This window comes from Acinonyx jubatus, chromosome E1, assembly GCF_027475565.1.
Source record: "Acinonyx jubatus isolate Ajub_Pintada_27869175 chromosome E1, VMU_Ajub_asm_v1.0, whole genome shotgun sequence".
In the NCBI taxonomy this organism is placed as follows: Eukaryota; Metazoa; Chordata; class Mammalia; order Carnivora; family Felidae; genus Acinonyx; species Acinonyx jubatus.
Genome location: NC_069397.1, coordinates 14318450 through 14340877, shown reverse-complemented (window position 1 = coordinate 14340877; position 22428 = coordinate 14318450). Strand labels below are relative to the sequence as shown.

At 38.5% G+C, this 22428-nt stretch overlaps 1 protein-coding gene across 6 annotated transcripts in view; it reads right to left on the bottom strand.

Annotated features, from left to right (window-relative positions):
* Window positions 1-22428, bottom strand: part of SMG6 (SMG6 nonsense mediated mRNA decay factor) — a 226965-nt gene that overhangs the window by 37566 nt on the left and 166971 nt on the right. The window lies entirely within an intron of this gene.

The following is a 22428-nucleotide window of genomic DNA, read 5'->3' as shown; positions in this document are numbered from 1 at the left end:
TAAGCACACCTGCCTTGCCTTCTGAATCCTGCCTAATTTCACACTGGGCCTGAATCCTAGCTTCAAAGGTAAATCCAACAGGTTTTCTACATCCAAAGCCACAAGATAATGGCAACAGCTGAAAGGGTAGAAAACGGAGACGGTGGAAGGTCTGAGGAAATCTTTATGAATTACAGAAAACAGCAACAGAGACTGCAGGATGATCTGGAAGAGATATGGGAATCTGGTGTGGGACTAAACTGTAACTGGTTATTTGTTTAGAGTCTTCTTAACTGCCTCTCCACTCACTATGAAGAACATATAAATCGAGAGACTTTTATTTTCAAAATCTAGACATTTTCACTTATAATATCTCATTTAATTCTTAATGAGCTATCATGATGGGACAGACTACTTTCACCCTCTATTTTATAGAGAGTAAACTTAAGCCCAGACAAAATAAATAACTTACATGGAGTTTTCTTATGACCAAAACAGAACAGAATGAAGACTGTGACTTCCATCTAATTCAGGGAGATTTATTTTTCTGCAGGTCGTTCTGGCAAAACAACACTGGACTTGATGGTATCTCACCTGACCCATTTCTGATCACCAAGCCTATGTAGTATATCTTCATAGGATTTGCAAAAGAGTCCAAAAAGCTGTTGTCAGAATATATTTCCGGTTCTTTACTAAATAACTCCAGGTCTTTGGACTAAGAACAGGCTTGGAGGTAGCAAGCCAGTAACTATGAATGCTGCGTATCCTACTTCTAAAGCACATACACAGAAAGACATGCAAACAATCACAGACTGCAGCTGACCCTTGAACAACACAGGTTTGAATTGCGTGGGGTCCACTTATATGCAGATTTTTTCTGATAAATACAGTATAGTACTGTATTTTCTCTTCCTTATGTTTTTTCCCCCTTATTTCAAGTTTTTATTTAAATTCTAGTTAGTTAACATATATGGTATATATGGTTCCTTATGATTTTCTTAACATTTTCTTCTCTAGCTTACTTTATTGTCAGAATACAATATAGAATACACATAACATACAAAATACGTGTTAATCGACTGTGTATATTACTGGTAAGGCTTCTGATCAACAGTGGGCTATTAGTAAAGTTTGGGGGGGAACCAAGATTTTTTCTTCTTTAATGTTTGTTTATTTTTGAGAAAGAGACAGAGCATAAGCAGGGAGGGGCAGAGAGAGAGGAGACACAGAATCTGAAGCAGGCTCCAGGCTCTGAGCTGTCAGCGCAGTGCCTGATGCAGGGCTCGAGCCCACAAACGGTGAGATCATGACCTGAGCCAAAGTCAGACGCTTAGCCAACTGAGCCACCCAGGCACCCCTGGGGAGCCAAGTTTTATGCATATTTTCAACTGTGCAGGGGGTCAGCAGCCCTAAGGCCTGTGTTGTTCAATGGTCAACTGAACTTTGTGGTACAGTTTCACTGCTTCACACTGGTAAGACAGACAAAATTTCTGTACCAGCGTGTACTAGGGAAGCCCCACACAGCCTCAACTTTTTCAAAACTGACAACACAGAATTAAAAGCTATCAATGAATTCTGCTATTTAGACTAAAGCCACTCTTGCTGCTGACAAAGCAGAAGAGAAGCTCAATGAGAGCATCTTCTAGGAGGCACTGAAGATATGGTGGCATCTCGGCTTCCAAAGTGGCTTCTTCCACTGAAGATACGGTGGCACCTACAGGCCAAACTGAAGCTGCTTAGTGATGTGTAAACACATGGCACATGGTAAAAACAAACAAATAGTACAAAAGGCTGAATTTTAAAAACAAAATCTTCTCATTCTGATTTCTAGACCCTCTGTTCCCCAGCCCTGTGCCAGCTTCTGTCGTGTCCCTCAGAGATATATGCATATACTGCCATACATGATGAACTGTGGGCTCTCCCTATACTTCTTATAAATATATTGATATAAATGGTTACGTACTTTGCCATTTTTAAAAACTTAACAGCATATCTTAGAGATCATCAACATCATTTGTGAAACACATTTCATACCAAATGCTAAAGATCATCAACAATAAAGTTCTGGAACACATCCAGAAAACTTAACGTGTTTATTGCAACAGAGTTTCTCTGTGTTGGGAGGACTAAAAAACCTAGAAAAGGAAGCAAAACAAAGCAGACTGGAGAAAATAGCTGTTTGTTAGTCAAGTCCATCAGGTCTGGGAGTGGTCAGTAACAAGAGACCCCACAACCCGGCATGGTCTCAAATGACAAAGAGGTTGGGCCAAAGAAGCTGCATTTACGTATCACAAAAGATTATGAAGTGTATGTATGTGCTCCAGTCTGCATGCTGCCCAGAAACAGTGCTTTTTCTGAAGCACACACATAGACATGCAAACAATCATCAACTATAATCCTTGAAAAATACAGGTTTGAGCAACATAGGTCCACTTATATGCAGATTCTTTCTAATAAATACAGTATACAGTACTGTAAGTGTACTTTCTCTTCCCTTATGATTTTTTCTTAAGTTCATTTATTTTGAGAGAGAGAGAGAGAGAGAGCAAGTGAGCATGCAAGCACTGGAGGGGCAGAGAGAGGATTTCAAACAGGCTCCATGGTCAGGGCAGAGCCCAAACACAGGGCTTGAACTCACAAGCCGCCAAATCATGAGCTAAGCTGAAACAGAGTCGGACATTTAAACGAAGAGTCGGACGTTTAAACGTTTAAATGACCGAGCCACCCAGGCGCCCCTGATTTTCTCTAGCTTACTTTACCAGAGTAAATCAACATCAGGAGGGTCTTCATCAAATGTGAAGGCCAGAAACAAACACTTTAACATTTTTTACTGAAACAGTAAATTGTGTTAATTTCATCTCTAAGTGTAACCCAGATGTTATGGCAAGAGGCACTTGTACATCTGAAGGCTCAGGCATCGCCTGCAAGTACTGGTCTCAGTTAGGGACAATATGAAGCTACTACTGAACAGAAAGTAAGATATTTGAGGTGTTTCAGGCTGGTCTCACAGTCTGAGGTTCTACTGTGTAAAAGTACCCTCTACTAGGGCAGGCTGTAACTTTTTGCTACATTTTAAGATATTCCACTGAATTCATTCAATAAATATTAATTAAGTACCTGCTATGTGTGCCAGCCTTATTCAAGACATAAGGAATAGAGCAACGAATATAACAATATTCCTGCTGTCCGTAAAGCTTACCGTTCTTGTGAGACTGAGAAACAAATAAGCAAATAAACACAGGACAAGTGGGAAGTCCTATGGAAAAAATTAAGTAGGGGAAGAGGGCCAGAGAGTAACAGGGTGGGGAGAGGACTGCTATTTTATAGAAGATGAGCAGGGAAAGGCTTCCGGAAAAAGTGCCATTAGAGCAGACGTGAAGGGGTGAGCCACTAGGCAGAGACAGCCTTAGAAGGGCTTGCCAGCCACACAGGGTAAAGGGAGAACAGGCTCTTCTAGCCCAGCTGCGTGAGAGAGGAGAGGCCTTTGTGAGTTTATGCAACTTGCACGCCCTCCATGCAGTTTCTGGATAGTTTCCATCACAGATGAGAGTTTTATGTTGAATTTTAAGTTGACCACAAATATTTAACTTCCCTGGACCACAAATGCAGTATCTTCTCTGCGGTTTAGCTGGCACCAAGCACATATTTACGAATCTCTATATGTCTGCCTGTTATTTAAATTTCTTATAGAAGTGCCAAGGTTTTTAGTTGTGATTTACCCCCTCTCACTCTGTATTACTGAATGCGAGCCCTAATCAGGCCTAATTCTTGGAGAAAGAAGATATCTTTACAATTGAAGTATAGGGTCTTCCTAATTAAATATCCTATTACTGCTTTCCTCGTCAAAAAACATCACTGGACGGTCAGTTCTGAGTTCTTGTATTTGAATTACAATGTAAAAATTAAAAAACTTCTGTGCTTCCCCCCACTAGAGGATAAAAAACAAAACTTAGTAACTATCTACATACTCTTCCCACATTAAAAAGCAACATGAATAAACAAAAGAAGCCAGGTGTAATGAGCTCCAAGCTTCTAGATGTACGTCCTTATTTACATACCAATTCCTAAGAATTACAACCAGTGCAAGAGTTACAGAGTGACTTTTCTCCCCAGCTGCATCTCCACTAGCTGGCTTGAGCAAGGGCTCTGGCTCCGCAAGAACGCAGAATTCTGGGTTATCCCTCATCCCAGGGCCAGTGTCTTTTACCCAGCTGGCAAGAGATCCACGCAGGATCAAATAAAGGCACACAGGCAGATCATCTGAAACTCCTGAGTTTCAAAACAACCATTCCTACCCCATTCTGGATACCTGACATTGCCTTCGTCTTTCTCAGTGCAGCTTACTGAATCTTTGGGCTACTCACATGCAGGCCAAGAGACTTGGGTCCCAACACAGAAAGACTTAAGAGACATCTTCATGAACCACTGGATTGTTTCTTCCTGCATTTTACAGGAAAGTAGTACAGCTACTTGCTATGAAGTATTAGGTCACACACACATAAATACATGCAAGTACGTTTTAAGAACAACGCTCACCTTAATAAAATGAACATGACTTTCAAAGTCTTCAGCTTGGAAGGCCAAAAACTTATTAAAAAACAAAACAAAACTAGCACTGGCTTGTAATTAGAATGGCTTTAAGCACATGCTTCTAAATATTTTGTCCATCCTTCCAGTTTTCCACTGACATGAATATATCAGACCTAGGCAATCACATACCAGAAAGTATAAGGAATTTTCTGCAAGACAAAATGCAGATGGGACTGGAATGTAGAAAAGCATAACTGATGTTCAATCCTCTGCCTGTTTGATAAGTACGGAGATGAGACCTTGGCAGCAGTGCCCCGTTAAATGCCCTCATCTTGGAGCAACTAGGACAAGAGCCAAGATGGGTCATGGTACACTTAGAAGGGCACAACTGGATCCTACCAGGGTATCAGAAGAACTTAGCAGTTGCTGGCTTATAACTGGTGTGGGTGCCCACGTGAGGCAGAAGAAAGACAAAGCTGAGGTTGGCTTCTTTCTAAAAGAGGCCAACAACCCAAAACAAGAACGCTAAGTTAAGAGACCTTGTCTACCACAGAAAACAAGGGTTTTTTGCTCTCAGCTATAACTATCTCTGCCTCTAGTTTCCCTTCTCTACTCCACCAGAAAATGTTTCTCTTTATCTGTACCTGAAAATCTTGAAGAGACCCGTCAAAATTCCCAAGAGACTGCTCCAATAAGGATGAAACAAACAAACAAACAAACAAACAAACAAACAAACCACAAAAAACCCCCAACCACCTAACATATGAAAAGGTGTTACAGTTGGGGGCGCCTGGCTGGCTTAGTCGGTACAGCATGTGACTCTTGATCTCAGGGTTGTGAGTTTGAGCCCCACACTGGGTGTAGAGATTACTTAAAGAAAAGAAAAAAAAGAAAGAAAGAAAAGGTATTACAATTGAACAGAAGGATACAAAAGTAAGAAGTAAATATCTCTCTAGCAGAGTCACTGTGAAAATTTTGCAGACTTTTAAATTAATACTAATTAAGAGTTAACAGTAATTGCACAAAGACAGATAAACAGGCCATTGAAGCAGAACAGAAAGTTAGAAAAAGACCCAAACATATACAATCACCCAACTTATGACAAAACACTACTGCAGTTTGGTGGAGAAAATGGAACTTTCAATAAATGGTGCTGGATCAACCAGGCATCTGGGAAAAAGTAACCTTCCTTCTACCTCATGCCTTAAACAAAAATTTGACATAGACTATAGACCTAAATGTTAAAGATAAAATAGCTTATAGAAGAAAATACAGAATATTTTCATGATCTTGGAGTAGGCAAACATTTCTTAAATAGGACATAAAAAAAGGAGCACCTGGGTGGCTCAGTGGGTTAAGCGTCTGACTCTTGGTTTCAGCTCAGGTCATGATCTCATGGTTTTGTGAGTTCAAGCCCCATATTAGGTTCTGTGTTGGCAGCATGGAGCCTGCTTGGGATTCTCTCTGCCCCTTCCTCACTCATGCCGTCTCTGTCTGTCTCAAATAAATAAATAAACTTAAAAAAAAAAAGGACATAAAAAGCACAACCAAAAAAGAAAAAAATTTGACTTCATTTAAATTAAGAACTTGTGTTCATCAAAAGACACCACTGAGAGTAAAAATATGAGCCACAGACTGAGAGAAGATTTTTTTTAAGTTTGTTTATTTTTTGAGAGAGAGAGAGAGAGAGAGAGACAGAAAAAGACAGAGAGACTGAATCTCAAGAAGGCAATATGCTGTCAGTGCAGAGCCTGAGGTGGGGCTCAATTTCACTAACCATGAGATCATGACCTGAGCCTAAATCAAGAGTTGGACGCTTAACCAACTGAGCCACCCGGGTGCTCCATGAGATATTTTCAAGATATACAACCAACATAGGACTTAATATTCAGAATATTAAAAAAATAATCCTACAAATCAATAAAAAGACAAACCACCCACAGAAAAAAATGGGTAAAAGGCAAGAACAGGTACTCCATAGAAGAGGATATCCAAATGGCCTACAGCAGAAGAAAAGGTACTCAGCATCATTATTCACCAGCGAAATGCAAATTAAAATTACAATGAGAAGGGGCGCCTGGGTGGCGCAGTCGGTTAAGCGTCCGACTTCAGCCAGGTCACGATCTCGCGTGTCCGTGAGTTCAAGCCCCGCGTCAGGCTCTGGGCTGATGGCTCGGAGCCTGGAGCCTGTTTCCGATTCTGTGTCTCCCTCTCTCTCTGCCCCTCCCCCGTTCATGCTCTGTCTCTCTCTGTCCCAAAAATAAATAAAAAAACGTTGAAAAAAAAATAAAATTACAATGAGAAAAAGAAATTACAATGAGATATTTCTACATATCCACCAGAATGGCTAAAATAACCAAAACCAAACAAGTGTTGCCAAAGATGCAGAATAACTGAAACTCTCATACACTGTTGATGGTCCTGTGTATTGCTATAACCACACCGGAAATCTGTTAGGCGGTATCTACTAAAGTAACATACACCTACCTTATGCCCGAACAATCCCATTGCTAGGTATATATCAAAGAGAAATAAATAAAGAGTGTAAGTCCACCAAAAGACACATAAAAATGTTCATGGTAGCTTTAGTCATAATAGCCAAGACTGGTAAAAGAAATGCATTTTCATCAATAGTAGAATAAATAGGGATGCCTAGGTGGCTTAGTTGGTTAAGTGTCCAACTTCGGCTCAGGTCATGATCTCATGATTTGTCAGTTCGAGCCCCGCGTTGGGCTCTGAGCTGTCAGAGCCCATCTGCAGTCCCATCTGCAGCTGTGCTGACAGCTCAGCGCCTGGAGCCTGCTTCCGATCTGCGTCTCCCTTTCTCTCTGCCCCTCCCCCACTCATGCTCGCTCTCTCTCTCTCTCTCTCTCTCTCTCAAAATAAACATTAAAAAAAATAGTAGAATACTATAAAGCTGTAATCATCAAGACAGTATGGTATTGACACAAAAACAGACACACAGACCAATGGAATAGAATAGAGAACCCGGAACTGGACCCACAAATGTATAGCCAACTAACCTTTGACAAAGCCGGAAAGAGTATCCAATGGAAGAAAGACAGTCTCTTTACCAAATGGTGGTGGGAGAACTGGATAGCAACATGCAGAAGAATGAAACTGGACCACTCTCTTACACATACACAAAAATGAATTCAAAATAGATGAAAGACCTAAATGTGAAGACAGGAAACCATCAAAATCCTAGAAGAGAAAACAGGCAACAACCTCTTTGACTTTGGCCACAGCAACTTCTTATTTGACACGTCTCCGAAGGCAAGGGAAATAAAAGCAAAAATGAACTACTGGGACCTCATCAAGATAAAAAGCTTCTGCACAGCAAAGGAAACAATCAACAAAACTAAAAGGCAACCGACAGAATGGGAGAAGATATTTGCAAGTGACATATTGGATAAAGGGTTAGTAACCAAAATCTATAAAGAACTTAACAAACTCAACACCAGAAAAACAAGCCAGTGAAGAAATGCGCAGAAGACATGAATAGACATTTTTCCAAAGAAGACACCAAATGGCTAACAGACATATGAAAAGACACTCAACATCACTCATCATCAGGGAGATACAAATCAAATTACATTGAGATACTACCTCACACTGGTCAGAGTGGCTAAAATTAAGAGCTCAGGAAACAACAGATGTTGGTGAGGATGTGGAGAAAGGGAACTCCTGCATTGTTGGTGGGCATGCAAACTGGTGCAGACACTCTGAAAAACAGTGTGGAAGTTCCTCAAAAAATTAAAGATAGAATTACCCTACGACCCAGCAATAACACTACTAGGAATTTATGTAAAGGATATAGGAGTGCTGATTCATAGGAGCACATATACCCCAATGTTTACAGTAGCACTATCAATAATAGCCAAATTATGAAAAGAGCCCAAATGTCCATCAACTGATGAATGGATAAAGAAGATGTATGTATGTATATACAATGGAATACTACTCGGCAATGAAAAAGAATGAAACCTGGCCATTTGCAACAACGTGGATGGAACTGGAGGATATTATGCTAAGTGAAATAAGTCAGTCAGAGAAAGACAGGTATCATATGTTTTCACTCATGTGTGGAAGTTGAGAAACTTAACAGAAGGCCATGGGGGGAAGGGAAAGAAAAAAAATTAGTTACAGAAAGGGAGGCAAACCATAAGAGACTTTTAAATACAGAGAACAAACTGAGGTTGGAAGGGGGGTGGGCAGGGAAAACAGGTGATGGGCACTGAGGAGGGCACTTGTTGGGATGCACACTGGTTGTTGCACGTAAGTGATGAATCATAGGAATCTACTCCCGAAGCCAAGAGCATACTATATACATTGTATATTAGCTAACTTGACAATAAATTATATAAAAAAAAAAGAATAAACAAATTGTGGTATATTCATACAAAAAATATACTACATAGCAATCATGAAGAATGAACTACTTACAGGCAGCAATATGAATGAATCTTTCACAGGGGCTGTGTTGAACAAAAGAAGCTGGACACAAATGCTATGTACTATATGATTCCATTTATATACAGTTCAAAACAGGCAAAACAAACTGCTCAGAATGATGGTTACCTGTATGAAGGAGAGTATTAATAAGAGGGGGCATAAAGGAACCTACTAGGATGCCAGAAATATTCTAAATCTTGATCTAGGTGGCAGTTAGCACGATATAAGCACATATAAAAATGTACTGAACTTAAGAATAGTGTGGGGCATCTAGGTGGCTTAGTCGGTTAAGCATCCAACTTCAGCTCAGGTTGTGATCTCAGGGTTTGGGAGTTCAAGTCTGCATTTGGCTCTGTGCTGACAGTGCAGAGCCTGCTTGGGATTTTCTCTCTCTCTCCCTCTCTCTCTGCCCCTCCCCACTTTTGCTCTCTCTCTCAAAATAACTTAAAAAAAAAAAACCCTTAAGAGGAGTGTACATTACTTTATGAAGGTTAAATCTCAATTAAAAAAGTCAAAAAAACCACACATACTAAATTGCATTAGTCATGTGAAAACGATCAGGAAAAATTACAGGTAAGGCAGTAAGTAGCAGTTAAATATAACAAAACCAAAAACAACAAAACAGAACACTTGCTTGAGCCTCTCCTACAACACAGAATTAGAGATGAAAGTCAAGTAATGTGGAGACAGATCCCTAATCTTATTTATTTATTTATTTATTTATTTATTTATTTATTTATTTATTTATAAAAAGAAATTTTAATATTTATTTTTGATAAAGAGAGACAGAGTGTGAGCAGGGGAGGGGCAGAGAGAGAGGGAGACACAGGATCTGAAGCAGGCTCCAGGCTCTGAGCTGTCAGCACAGAGCGCGATGCGGGGCTCAAACTCACAAACCGCGAGATCATGACCTGAGCCGAAGTCAGACACTTGACTGGCTAAGCTACCCAAGTGTTCCATATTTTTTTACGTTTTAAGTAGGCTTCATGCCCAGCATGGAGCCCAACACAGGGCTTGAACTCATGACCCTGAGATCAAGAACTGAGCTGAGATCGAGTTGACACTTACTTGACTGAGTCACCTAGGTGCCCCAGATCCCTTATCTTTAAAAGACAATCCAGAGAGGGGCAGCTGGTGGTTAAGTCGGTTAAGCGTCTCTTAATTTCAGCTCAGGTCATGATCTTGCAGTTCATGAGATGGAGCTCATGTCGGCTCTGCTCTGGGCTGGGAGCCTGTTTGGATTCTCTCTTCTCCCTCTTCCTCTGCCCCTCCCCTGCACTCTCTCTCCAAAAAAAAAAAAAAAAAAAAAAAAGCTACTCCAGAGAGATCAAGACAGGAAAAGAGCATAATCTCAAAAGAGAAAGAAGGGGCACCTGAGTGGCTCAGTTGGTTAAGCATCTGACTTCGGCTCAGGTCATGATCTCACGGTTCATGAGTTCGAGCCCTGCATAGGGCTTTCTGCTGTCAGCATGGAGCGCTCTTCGAATCCTCCGTACCCTCCCTCTCTCTGCCCCTCGCCTGCTTGTGTGCGCTGTCTCAAAAACAAACATTAAAAAAAAATGATGTGGGGCGCCTGGGTGGCGCAGTTGGTTAAGCGTCCGACTTCAGCCAGGTCACGATCTCGCGGTCCGTGAGTTCGAGCCCCGCGTCAGGCTCTGGGCTGATGGCTCGGAGCCTGGAGCCTGTTTCCAATTCTGTGTCTCCCTCTCTCTCTGCTCCTCCCCCGTTCATTCTCTGTCTCTCTCTGTCCCAAAAATAAATTAAAAAAAAAAACGTTGAAAAAAAAATATTAAAAAAAATGATGTGAAAAATGAGAAAGGGTTAAAAGAGAGAGAGAGAAGGAACTTCTGAGTGAAAGATTTAGAGCCTGAACATCCTAAGGGCATGTTAAGAAACTTAATAAGAGACCAACACCTTCATAAAGGGTGGCAAATCTGCAGCTTCCGTTTGTGTTCAGCTGGGAAAGAGTGCTGGGATCAATTTGTAATGCCTGTATCGTTGGCATGGAATGAAAGGACACCTATTAGACATCTGCCAGACATATCTTGGTTCAGTCTTTAATTTCCAAGGATAATGAGAAAAAGATAATCCTATAAGTATTAAAAAAAAAAAAAGAGCACACACACAAACCTGATTGGCCTCAGACTTTTCTGCCCAAATGCTAGTTAGCCATGCATGTAGAGGGCAAAAGAAAAAGCATTCTCAGATAAACTAAGATTTAGAGAGATAATAAACATTTTTCTTTCAGAAAAAAATCTTACTTAAATAATGTATACCACTAAAACAAGATATCAGTAAAAACCCAAGAACATTGTTGAAAAAGAAATCAAGAATATCTTCAACAAATAGCATTAAATGGCATTTTAAAAAGGAAGGCGGGGAAACTGTTACACATTAAAAGGGCCTTGATATCCTATCACCCAAATACAAAGGTATGGAGCTTGCCTATCAGATCTTAATTCTGATGAAGCTACTGTGAAATGGCACTAAAAAAAAGTTTAATTCCAGTATAGTTAATATTCAGTGTTATATTAATTCCGGTGTACAATATAGTGACTCAACAGTTGTATTTCTCATTGCTCAATGTGACAGGTGCACTCTTAATCCCCTTCCCCTATTTCACCCATCCCCGTCTCCACCTCCCCTCTGGTAATCATCAGTTTGTTCTCTACAGTTAAGAGGTTTTTTTTTGGTTTGTCTCTTGTTTTGTTTTGTTTTTTAAATTCCACACACAAGTAAATAAAATCTTTTAGCATTTGTCTTTCTTTGACTTATTTCACTCATTCTATATATCCACCCACGTTGTTTTAAATGGCAAGGTTTCATTTTTTATGGCTGAGAAATATTCCATTTTGTGTGTGTGTGTGTGTGTGTGTGTGTGTGTGTATACACACACATATATATAACCTCTTCTTTATCTAGCCTTCATCTATCAATGGACACCTGAGTTGCTTCCATAATCTAGCTATTGTAAATAATGCTGCTACAAACATAGGGGTGGATGTATCTTTTCTAATTAGTGTTTTCATATTCTTTGGGTAAGTACCCAGGAGTGAAATTACTGGATCATATGGTAGTTTTATTTTTAATTTTTTGAGGAACCTCCATACTGTTTTCCAGAGTGGCTTCTCCAGTTTGCATTTTCACCAACAGTGCACAAGTGTTCCTGTTTCTCCACATCCTCACCAACACATGTTTCTTGTCTTTTTTATTTTAGCCAGTGAAATGGCATTTTTGAGATAATCTGGAGAATCTGAAAATGGACTTAAAAATTAATTCTGACATGTATAACCATATTATAGAAGTTATGTTAGGGAAAAAAAAAGCCTTATAAGATAGCTACTCAAGTATTTTAATGAATGGGGTTTGATTTAAAACTTCCAAGAACAAGGGGCGCGTGCCTGGGTGGCTCAGGCATCCGACTAGTTGAGCGTACAACTTCGGCCAGGTCATGATCTTGCAGTCTGTGGGTTCGAGCCCTGCATCGGGCTCTATGCTGACAGCTCAAAGCCTGGAGCCTGCTTCAGATTCTGTGTCTCCCTCTCTCTCTGCCCCTCTGCCACTCATGCTCTCTCTCCATCTCTCAAAAGTGAATAAATGGTTAAAAAAAAAATTCCAAGAATAAAAATTTGGCAGGGGGACAAGGAGAATGATTGAAAAAAATACTGGCAAAATGTTGACACCTGCTCAAGCTACATGATGATTCATTATATTATTCTCTCCACTTTTCTTGTATGTCTGAAAATTTCAACAACAAAACCCAACAGAAAACAAAACCCAAAAAAAGTAAAAAATATTTCATTCTATATTAGCGATATTAACAGGATTCTAAAAATAGTACAAGTGTTAAAGAGTACAAACTTTAAAGAGATGATACACAATGTACACACAGTATAAAAACATTTAAGGACAATAGAGTTGAGTGTGTAAGATGGGTAATCTGAACACTACAGCATGGGTTTGAATTACTAGATGTATGCCCTTAGGTAAAGTGCTTAATCTGAGTCTTAGCTTCTTTAACTGTAAAATGGGAGATATAACAGTACTTACTACTGTTGTGAAGATTAAATACTGAAACAATGTAAGCCTAAATAAATAGCTACTATTATGTAAAATCTCACTGACATCTATAAAAATTAGGAAGTGGAGGAGTGGTGAGAGAAGGGGGATATTTATTTTATTTTATTTTAAAATATTTTATTTATTGAGAGAGAGAGAGAGCGCGCGCGCAGGGGAGGGACAGAGAGCATCCTAGGCAGGCTCCATGCCCAGCACCATACTCAACCCAATGTGGCTCCATCTCACAACTTCAAGATCATGACCTGAGCTGAAATCGAGAGTAGGTCCTTTAACCGACTAAGCCACTCAGGTGCCCCGAGGAAGTCCTACACATATGCAAGGGAGGTGTGACAGAAACAGCAAGTTGTTTCCTATGATTTTTTCTGCTACTTTCTCTGTAATTGGACTCTTGATTTTTCAGTTATGCATACAGTTGCCTAGAATAAAACTATTTCCCAGTCAACACTGCAACTAGGTTTGGCCATGTGACTCAGTTCTGGCCAACAGAATTAGGCAGAAGTGAGTATGCTCTCAGGATAGGTACTTAAAAGGAGAGGCATCTTAAAAAAAAATTTTTTTTTTTTTTTTTTTTACAATTACATTCCTCCTTTTAACTGTTTCTACTTCCCACAGGATTGTATGCAGATGAAGTGGCTGGCATTCCAATAGCCATCTGAGACTTCAGGGGCCCTTGGAAATGAAAGCCATATACAGCAGAGGAACAAAATAGAAAGAGCCTTGGTCCATGACACCAGGAAGTGCCAAGCCAGAAAACCTCTGGGCTTCTTTCACTTGAGGGGAAAATCTACTATCTTATTTAAGTTACTATTACTGTATTTTGGAATTTTCTGTTTCTTGCAGCTGAACATAATCCTCACTAAAATGAGAGACTGTTATATCCTGCTTAATTCTTCTACTTAGTAAGTAGGAAAAAATTATTTAAAGCATTGTATTTTAAAAATTAAAGATAAATGAAGGGAATTAAAATGCAATGACTATAGAGATAGTGGTTGCACAAAACCATAAATGTTCTAAATGTCAGTGAATTATTCATTTAAGTGGCTAGTGTTATGTTATATGAATATATGAAGTTCATCTTAATAATTTTTTTAATGCAATGTTGTAAATACAGTTTGGAAGAGACATACCTCAACAATGAAATTTAGAGGGGCGCCTCAGTGGCTCAGTTGGTTAAGTGTCTGATTCCTGATTTCGGCTCAGGTCTTAGTCTCATGGTTCATGAGATCAAGCCCTACATTGGGCTCTGCACTGGCAGTGCAGAGCCTGCTTGTGATTCTCTCTCCCTCCCTCCCTCTCTTCTCTCTCTCCCCCCCACCCCGCTCACTCTCTCTCTCTCAAAACAAATGAACTTAAAAAACAACAATGAGATTTAGACAAAAGGGGGTGAAGGGGAAGATAGAACAAAATCTATCAGGCAAAGACAAATACCAAAACAAAACAAAACACCAAAGTAGGATTCAAGGTTAGAATGAACTGAAATGAAAACAAAAAAAACCTTTGAAATACAAGAAGAAACTGACAAAAACACAATTGTAGTGGTAGACTAGTTACTTTCATTCTTTAACATATCAACCAGGTAAAAATAATACAGACAATTAGAATAGTGTAATTAATGATAATTCAATAGCTATATACTGAATTTTGTATGCTACAAAAATATATTCTTCTCAAAATACATAAAACTTCAAAGAAAAAAAAGTATTACCTACTGTGTCACAGAAATTAAAAAAAATTTTTTTAAGTGTTTATTTATTTTTGAGAGAGACAGACAGAGCATGAGCAGGGGAGGGGCAGAGAGAGAGAGAGGGAGATACAGAATCTGAAGCAGGCTCCAGGCTCTGAGTTGTCAGTACAGGGCCTGGTGCGGGGCTTGAACCCACAAATGAGTCACAGAAATTTTTAATTTTTTTAATGTTTATTTTTGAGAGAGACAGAGAGAGAGCAAGAGAGAGAGAGAGAGAGAGAGAGCGAGCGAGCAAGCACGGGAGAGGGGGAGGAAGAGAGGGAGAAACAGAATCCGGAGCAGGCATCAGGCTCTAAGATGTCAGCACAGAGCCCGATGCGGGGCTTGAACCCACAAACCGCGAGATCATGACCTGAGCTGAAGTCGGACGCTTAACTGACTGAGCCACCCAGATGCCCCCACAGAAATTTTTAAAAACATCCCCAAGTAGAAATTAATAAAAAAAAGTTTAAGAAATCTAACTGAAAAAAAATCCATAAAATTTTCCCAAATAACTTTAGAATCAAAGAGACAAAAAAATCAAAATGATAAAGCCTATTTAGAAAACAATCATTAGAATACTACACATCTAAATGGATTAGAATGTGGCCAAAGTATTAGTAATGGTATATTCAAAGCCATAAAGTTTTTAAGTAAACTAATAAAAAACAAAAAGATTCAACAAAATAGAACCATGTCTAAGACAAATAAAAGAAAATAAAGATAAAAATAAAAATTACAGAATAATAAATATAAGAGCTAGTTTTTGAAAACTAAGAAATGCATACTGCTAACGAATTTAAGAAAAAAACCAAAGAACATAAATTAGCAATGGAACGTGGATATCACAATGTAGCCTTAATTTTTTTTTGTTGTTGTTAGTAAGGACATTAAAAAAATGTGAAGATCTTAGACAAATGGATGATTTTCTGAATAAAGTAGGTTAACAAAATTGATACAAGAAGTGATGACAATGTTCCATATCACGATTGTGGTGGCATTTACACTAATGTATATTTTTGCCAGACTCATCCAATTGAACATTTTATTTACTTACTTATTTTTGTACTGTTTTATTTTATTTTATTTTAATTTTTTAAATTTACATCCAAATTAGTTAGCATATAGTGTAACAATGATTTCAGAAGTAGATTCCTTAGTGCCCCTTCCCCATTTAGCCCATCCCCCCTCCCACACCCCCTCCAGTAACCCTCTGTTTATTCTCCATAGAAGGTTTGTTTTGTCCCTCTCACTGTTTTTATATTATTTTTGCTTCCCTTCCCTTATGTTCATCTCTTCTGTGTCTTAAAGTCCTCATATGAGTGAAGTCATATGATATTTATCTTTCTCTAATTACACTTAGCATAATACCCTCTAGTTCCATCCACACAGTTGCAAATGGATCCAACTGAATATTTTAAAGCTAGTGAATTACTGGGGCATCTGGGTGGCTCAGGTCATGATCTCACAGTTTGTGAGTTTGAGCCCCACATCAGGCTTTGGATCCTCTGTCCCCTTCTCTCTCTCTCGCAAAGTAAATAAACATTTTTAAAAAGCTAGTGAGTTACTTATTCTATGTGTTTGTTGTATCTCAGTAATTCTGCCTAAACATTTGACACAAGAACTAAAAAAACCTTTTGAAAGAATAAGGGAAAAAACAGAAAAAGGAGGAAGGTGTCAAAGTTTTTCTTTCCAAAACTACTATAGGCTGAGTTCCTTCAATTCATTCATGTGTTCAGTCAATAAATATTTATTAGTGGTATAGGAAGGGGTCTAGTCTCCAGGAACTATTTTAAGCACGGGAGGTGAATACAGTAAATAAAAATAAAGTTTTTACATCCTACTGGGGGACAAAAGATAAGCAAAGCAAAAGCAAAAACAAAGCCTGCTGTCAGGTGATGTTAAGTGCTAAGAAATGAAGTAGGGGACAGAGAGTGCCTGGGGTAGAGTGTTCATTTCTATAGATCACGGGTAAAGAACTTTTTGATAAGGCTGACTCCTGAACAGAGACCTGAAGGGCACAGAAAGTAAACCACGCAGTGGGATAGCAGTGAATTCAGCAGAAGTGCAAAGGCCCGGAGCGTGACTTGTTTGGCATGTCTGAAGAATGAGTAGGCGGGTTTGGCCAGAGAGGAGTCTGCGAAAGAGTGGTAGGAGGTGAGGTCAGAAAGGAAGTAGGCCCCAGTCAGTACTTGATATTTCTCTTTGAGTGAGAGGAACCCTCTGGAGGGGCTTGGAACAGTGGTGTTAAATAATCCAACTTACATCTTAAAAGATCACTGTGGCTGCTGTGTTGTGACTCAATGGAAGGGGGCGAAGATCAGAACAAGCTTATTGTAATAAGAGAAAGGAACATTTTAGACCAGGGTAGTGCTGGTGGAAATGGATTCTGCATGTATTTTAAAGGTGGAATGATACCTGTTAAGGTAGAATGATAGGTAAAATGTTACCTGCTAAAAGCCTGAGGCAGAATCTGAGAGAAAGAGTCAAGAATGACTCTCAAAGTAATGTGCACCTTCCAGGTCACAGAAAAAGCAAAGCTGCTTCCCATTCTTTTTATAAAGTCAGCACAACCTAATACTCAAATAACAGCAAACATAGAAAGAAGAGACCAGGCCCACTATGGAAATGGATGTAAATAACCTGAATAAAATAACAGCAAATCAAATTTAGCAGACCATTAAAATACAACTACAACGACACCCAAAAAACAAACAATCCAGCAAGAAATGGGCGGAAGACACGAATAGACACTTTTCCAAAGACGACATCCAAATGGCTAACAGACACATGAAAAGAAGCTCAACATCACTCATCATCAGGGAAATACAAGGCAAACCCATAATGAGATACCACCTCACACCTGTCAGAATGGTTAAAATTAACTCAAGAAACAACAGACGTTGGTGAGGATGTGGAGAAAGAAAAACACTTTTGCACTGCTGGTAGGAATGCAAACTGGTGCAGCCACTCTGGAAAACAGTATGGAGGTTCCTCAAAAAATTATAAATAGAGCTAACCCTATGACCCAGCAATTGCATTACTAGGTATTTATCCAAAGGATACAAAAATGCTGATTTGAAGGGGCACATATATTCCAATATTTATAGCAGTGCTATCAACAATAGCCAAATTATGGAAAGAGCCCAAATGTCTATTGACTGATGAATGGATAAAGATGTGGGGTGTGTGTGTGTGTGTGTGTGTGTGTATGTATATTTTTTTAATGTTTTTTTAAATTTATTTTTGAGACAGAGAGAGACAGAGGCAGCAGAGGGGCAGAGAGAAAGGGAGACACAGAATCCGAAGCAGGCTCCAGGCTCTGAGCTATCAGCACAGAGCCTGATGCGGGGCTTGAACTCACGGACTGTGAGATCATGACCTGAGCTGAAGTTGGATGCTCAACCGACTGAGCCACTCAGGCACCCCTATATATATATTTTTTTGATTGCTGAGCAATATTCCATTACACACATACACACACGTCATAAGACAATGGACGGACATGTGTAAAGTATTGAAAAATTTCTATATTGAGTGAAGACACCTTTTAAGAAGTGAAATAAAGACATTTTCTGATAAAAGTACACTAAGAGAATTTGTTGCCAGCAGATGTGCCCCATATGAAAAGTTAAAAGCTTTTCAAACCAGAGGAAAGTGATATCACTTGGATACTTGGCTCTTCACAAAGACAACAATTTTTCCATTCTCTTAAATTAAAAGAGATATATAGGTATGTTTATTATTTTTTTAAAAGTTTATTTGTTGATTTTGAGAGACAGAGAGACAGCATGAGTGAGGGGAGGGGCAGAGAGAGTGAGAGAGAATCCCAAGCAGGCTCCGTGCTGTTAGCACAGAGCCCAATGTGGTGCTCGAAACCAGGAACTGTGAGGTCATGACCCGAGCCGAAATCAAGAGTCAGATGCTCAACCAACTGAGCCACCTGGCGCCCCTACAAAAGATATATAGATATGTTTAAAACAAAATTATAACATGTTACAAATGGTGCTGAGAAAACTGGATATCCACATGCTAAAGAACTCAGTTGGATCCCTACATAACACCAAATACAAATGTGAACTCAAAATGGATCAAAGATCTAAAAAAAAAAAAAAAAAATCAAAGATCTAAACTTATGAACCAAAACTACAAAACTCCTAAAACATAGGGGAAAATCTTCATGACACTGGATTTGGCAATGATTTATTACATATGACACCAAAAGCACACACAACAAAGGAAAAAACATAAAATGGTAAATTTTATGTTATGTATATTTTACCACAAACAACCTTATCAGCATGGGCTTTAGTGTTATTTAACACATTTTCTAATTTTAAATTAGTGGGAATAAAGTTTGCATGTCTTTGAAACAAAAACAACAAAACAACTTCCTGACACTGTCATGTGGGGTTTATAATGTATATGTTGTATACATATGTATGTTCTGGTATATACTATACAGCAACCATAATAATAAAATACAGAGCAGCTGCTAACTGGAACTGTATGGTTACAAGGTTTTTATGTGTTATGTGCAGTGGTACAACAGTATCTCTAAGTAGACTGAAAAGTTAAGGATGTCTGCTATGATCTACAGACCCACAGCTAAACAAATTGTAAAGAGATACAGCTAAAAGCCAGCGAGTAAGTTAAAGTGGAATCCTAAAAAACAATTCAAATAATCTAAAAGAAGTTAGGAAAGGAGGTACAAATGGTACAAAACGGAGGAACAATGGGGCGCCTGGGTGGCTTAGTTGGTTAAGTGTCTGACTTCTGCTCAGGTCATGATCTCACGGTTTGTGAGTTTGAGCCCTGTGTAGGGTTCCAAGCTGTCAGTGCAGAGCCTGCTTCGGATTCTCTGTATCGCTCTCTCTCTGCCCCTCCCCTGATAGTGCACTCTCTCAAAAATAAATAAATAAACATTAAAAAAAAAGAGAGAGAACAAAAATCAGAAGGGACAAACAAAACAGATAACAAAACTGTAAGTCTAAATTCAATCACAAGGATAATTGTATCAAATGTTAAAAACTAAATACCCCAATTAAAAAGAAGAGATTGTCAGGATGGATTAAAAAGTAAGACCCAACCATATGTTGTCAATAAGAGACGTATTTTATTTATTTAATTTTTAATTTTTATTTATTTTAATGTTTATTCATTTTTGGGAGAGAGAGAGATACACAGTGTGAGTGGGGGAGAGGCAGAGAGAGAGGGAGACACAGAATCCAAAGCAGGCTCCAGGCTCTGAGCTGTCAGCACGGAGCCCGACGTGGGGCTTGAACTCATAGACTGCGAGATCATGCCCTAAGCTGAAGTTGGATGCTTTACTGGAACACTTTTTACAGGAACCCCAATAAGAGATGTATTTTATAGGGGCACCTGGGTGGCTCAGTCGATTGAGCATCCAACTTCGGCTCAGGTCATGATCTTGCTGTTCACAGGTTCAAGCCTCACGTCTGGTTCTGTGCTAACAGCTCAGAGCCTGGAGCCGGCTTTGGATTCTGTGTCTCCCTCTCTCTCCATCTCCCACTCACGCTCTCTTTCTCTCAAAGATAAATAAACATTAAAAAAATTAAAAAAAAAAAAAAGAGACACATTTTATATATAAAGACACAGACTGGTTAAAAGCACATGGATGGGAAAAGATACACCATGCAAATAATAAACTTAAGAAGGCTAGAGTGGCTATGTTAATACCCAAAAAGAAAAAAGAAAAAAAAAAAAAAAAGATTTCAAGGCAAAGTATTACCAGAGAAAAAAGAAAGATATTTCACAATTATAAAACAATCAATTTATCAGGAAGCTAAAACTATCATAATTGTGTATGTGCCTAGTAACAGAACACCAAAATATAGGAAGCAAAAATTGACAGAACCAAAAAAAGAAAAATATCTACAATCATATTTGGAGATGTTGACACTCCTCTCTCAGAAATTAATAGAGCACCTAGATAAAATATTAGTAAAGACATAGAGGATCTGACCACTATCAACTACCTTGTTCTAACTGGTATTTCTAAATCACTATACCCAGTAATTATGGAATACATTCTTTTCATATACATATACTATGTTCTTCAAGACACACTTGTTTTACTGTCCCATAAAACAAGTCTCAATAGTTTTTAGGGAACTGAATAATGAAGAGTATGTTCTCTGATCACAGTGGAATTAAATCAGGAATCAGTAACACCAAGATACCCAGGAAACCCCCAAATATCTAGAAATGAAGTAACACACTTCTAAAAATGAACATGTCACTATAGATCCTACAGACATCAAAATGACAGCAAGGAATTATTATGAATCATTTATACCAACAATTTGACAACTTAGATGAAATGGACAAATTCCTTGAAACCTTCAACTTATCTAAGGTTTTTATACAAGATAAAACAGAAAATATGAATATTTACATACATTAAATAAATGGATGGAATTCATTATCAAAAAGCTTCCTACAGGAACTCTAGATCAAGGAGGTTTTAGCAGTAAATTCTATCAAATATTTAAGGAAGAATTAACACCAATATTACATAAACTCAGAAAATGGAGAAGCTGGAAGTTATACCTCCAAGTCATTTAATGAGGTCAGCATAACTCTAATGCCAAAACCTGACAAGGTTTAACAACAACAACAAAATTATAAAAATCTCTCATGAACACAAAGATCCTTACCAAAAGTGCTGGCAAATCCAATGTAGCAAATAGGGTTTATTCAAGTAAGCCAAGGTTGTTTAAACATTTAAAAACCCAGGGGCACCTCTCTGCCTCTCCCGCACTCACACTGTGTATCTCTCTCTCTCCCAAAAATGATTAAACATTAAAATAAATAAAAATTAAAAATTAAATAAATAAAATACGTCTCTTATTGACAACATATGGTTGGGTCTCTGCCCCTCCCCTGCTTGTGTTCTGTCTCTCTCTCAAAAATAAACAAACATTAAAAAAAAATTTTAAAAATCCATCACTGACTCCTAAAACTTAATTTTGGGAAAACAATCAACACAATTAAATGGGCAAAAGACCTGAACAGACACCTCACTGAACTAGATACACAGATGACAAATAAGCATATGAGAAGATGCTCAATATCATAAGCCATTAAGGAATTGCAACTTAAAACAAACACAAGATACCACTGTACAGCTATCTAAACAGCTAAAATCCAAAACACAGACAACACCAAATGCTAGTTAAGGATGTGGAGGAATAGGAACTTTCATTCATTGCTGGTAGGATGCAAAATGGTACAGCTACTTTAAAGGCAGTTTGGCAGTTTCTTATGAAGCTAAACATATTTTTACTATATGATCTAGCAATTGGTAGATTTGGGTAAAATTAGGTATTTGCCCAAATGAGTTGAAAACATATTCACACAAAATTCTGCACATAAAAAGAGCAGCTTGATTCATAATTTACAGCAGCTTTATTCATAACTGCCAAAATTTGGGAGCAATCAAGACTTCTTTCAATAGGTGAATGAATAAAAAACTGGTTCATCCATACAGTGGAATATTATTCAGAAATAAAAAGAAATGAGCTAACCTTAAATGCATATCACTTAGTGAAAGAAGTCAATCTGAAAAGACTACATACTCTAGGATTCTAATTATATGGCATTCTTGAAAAGGCAAAACTACAGAGACAGTAGTTAAG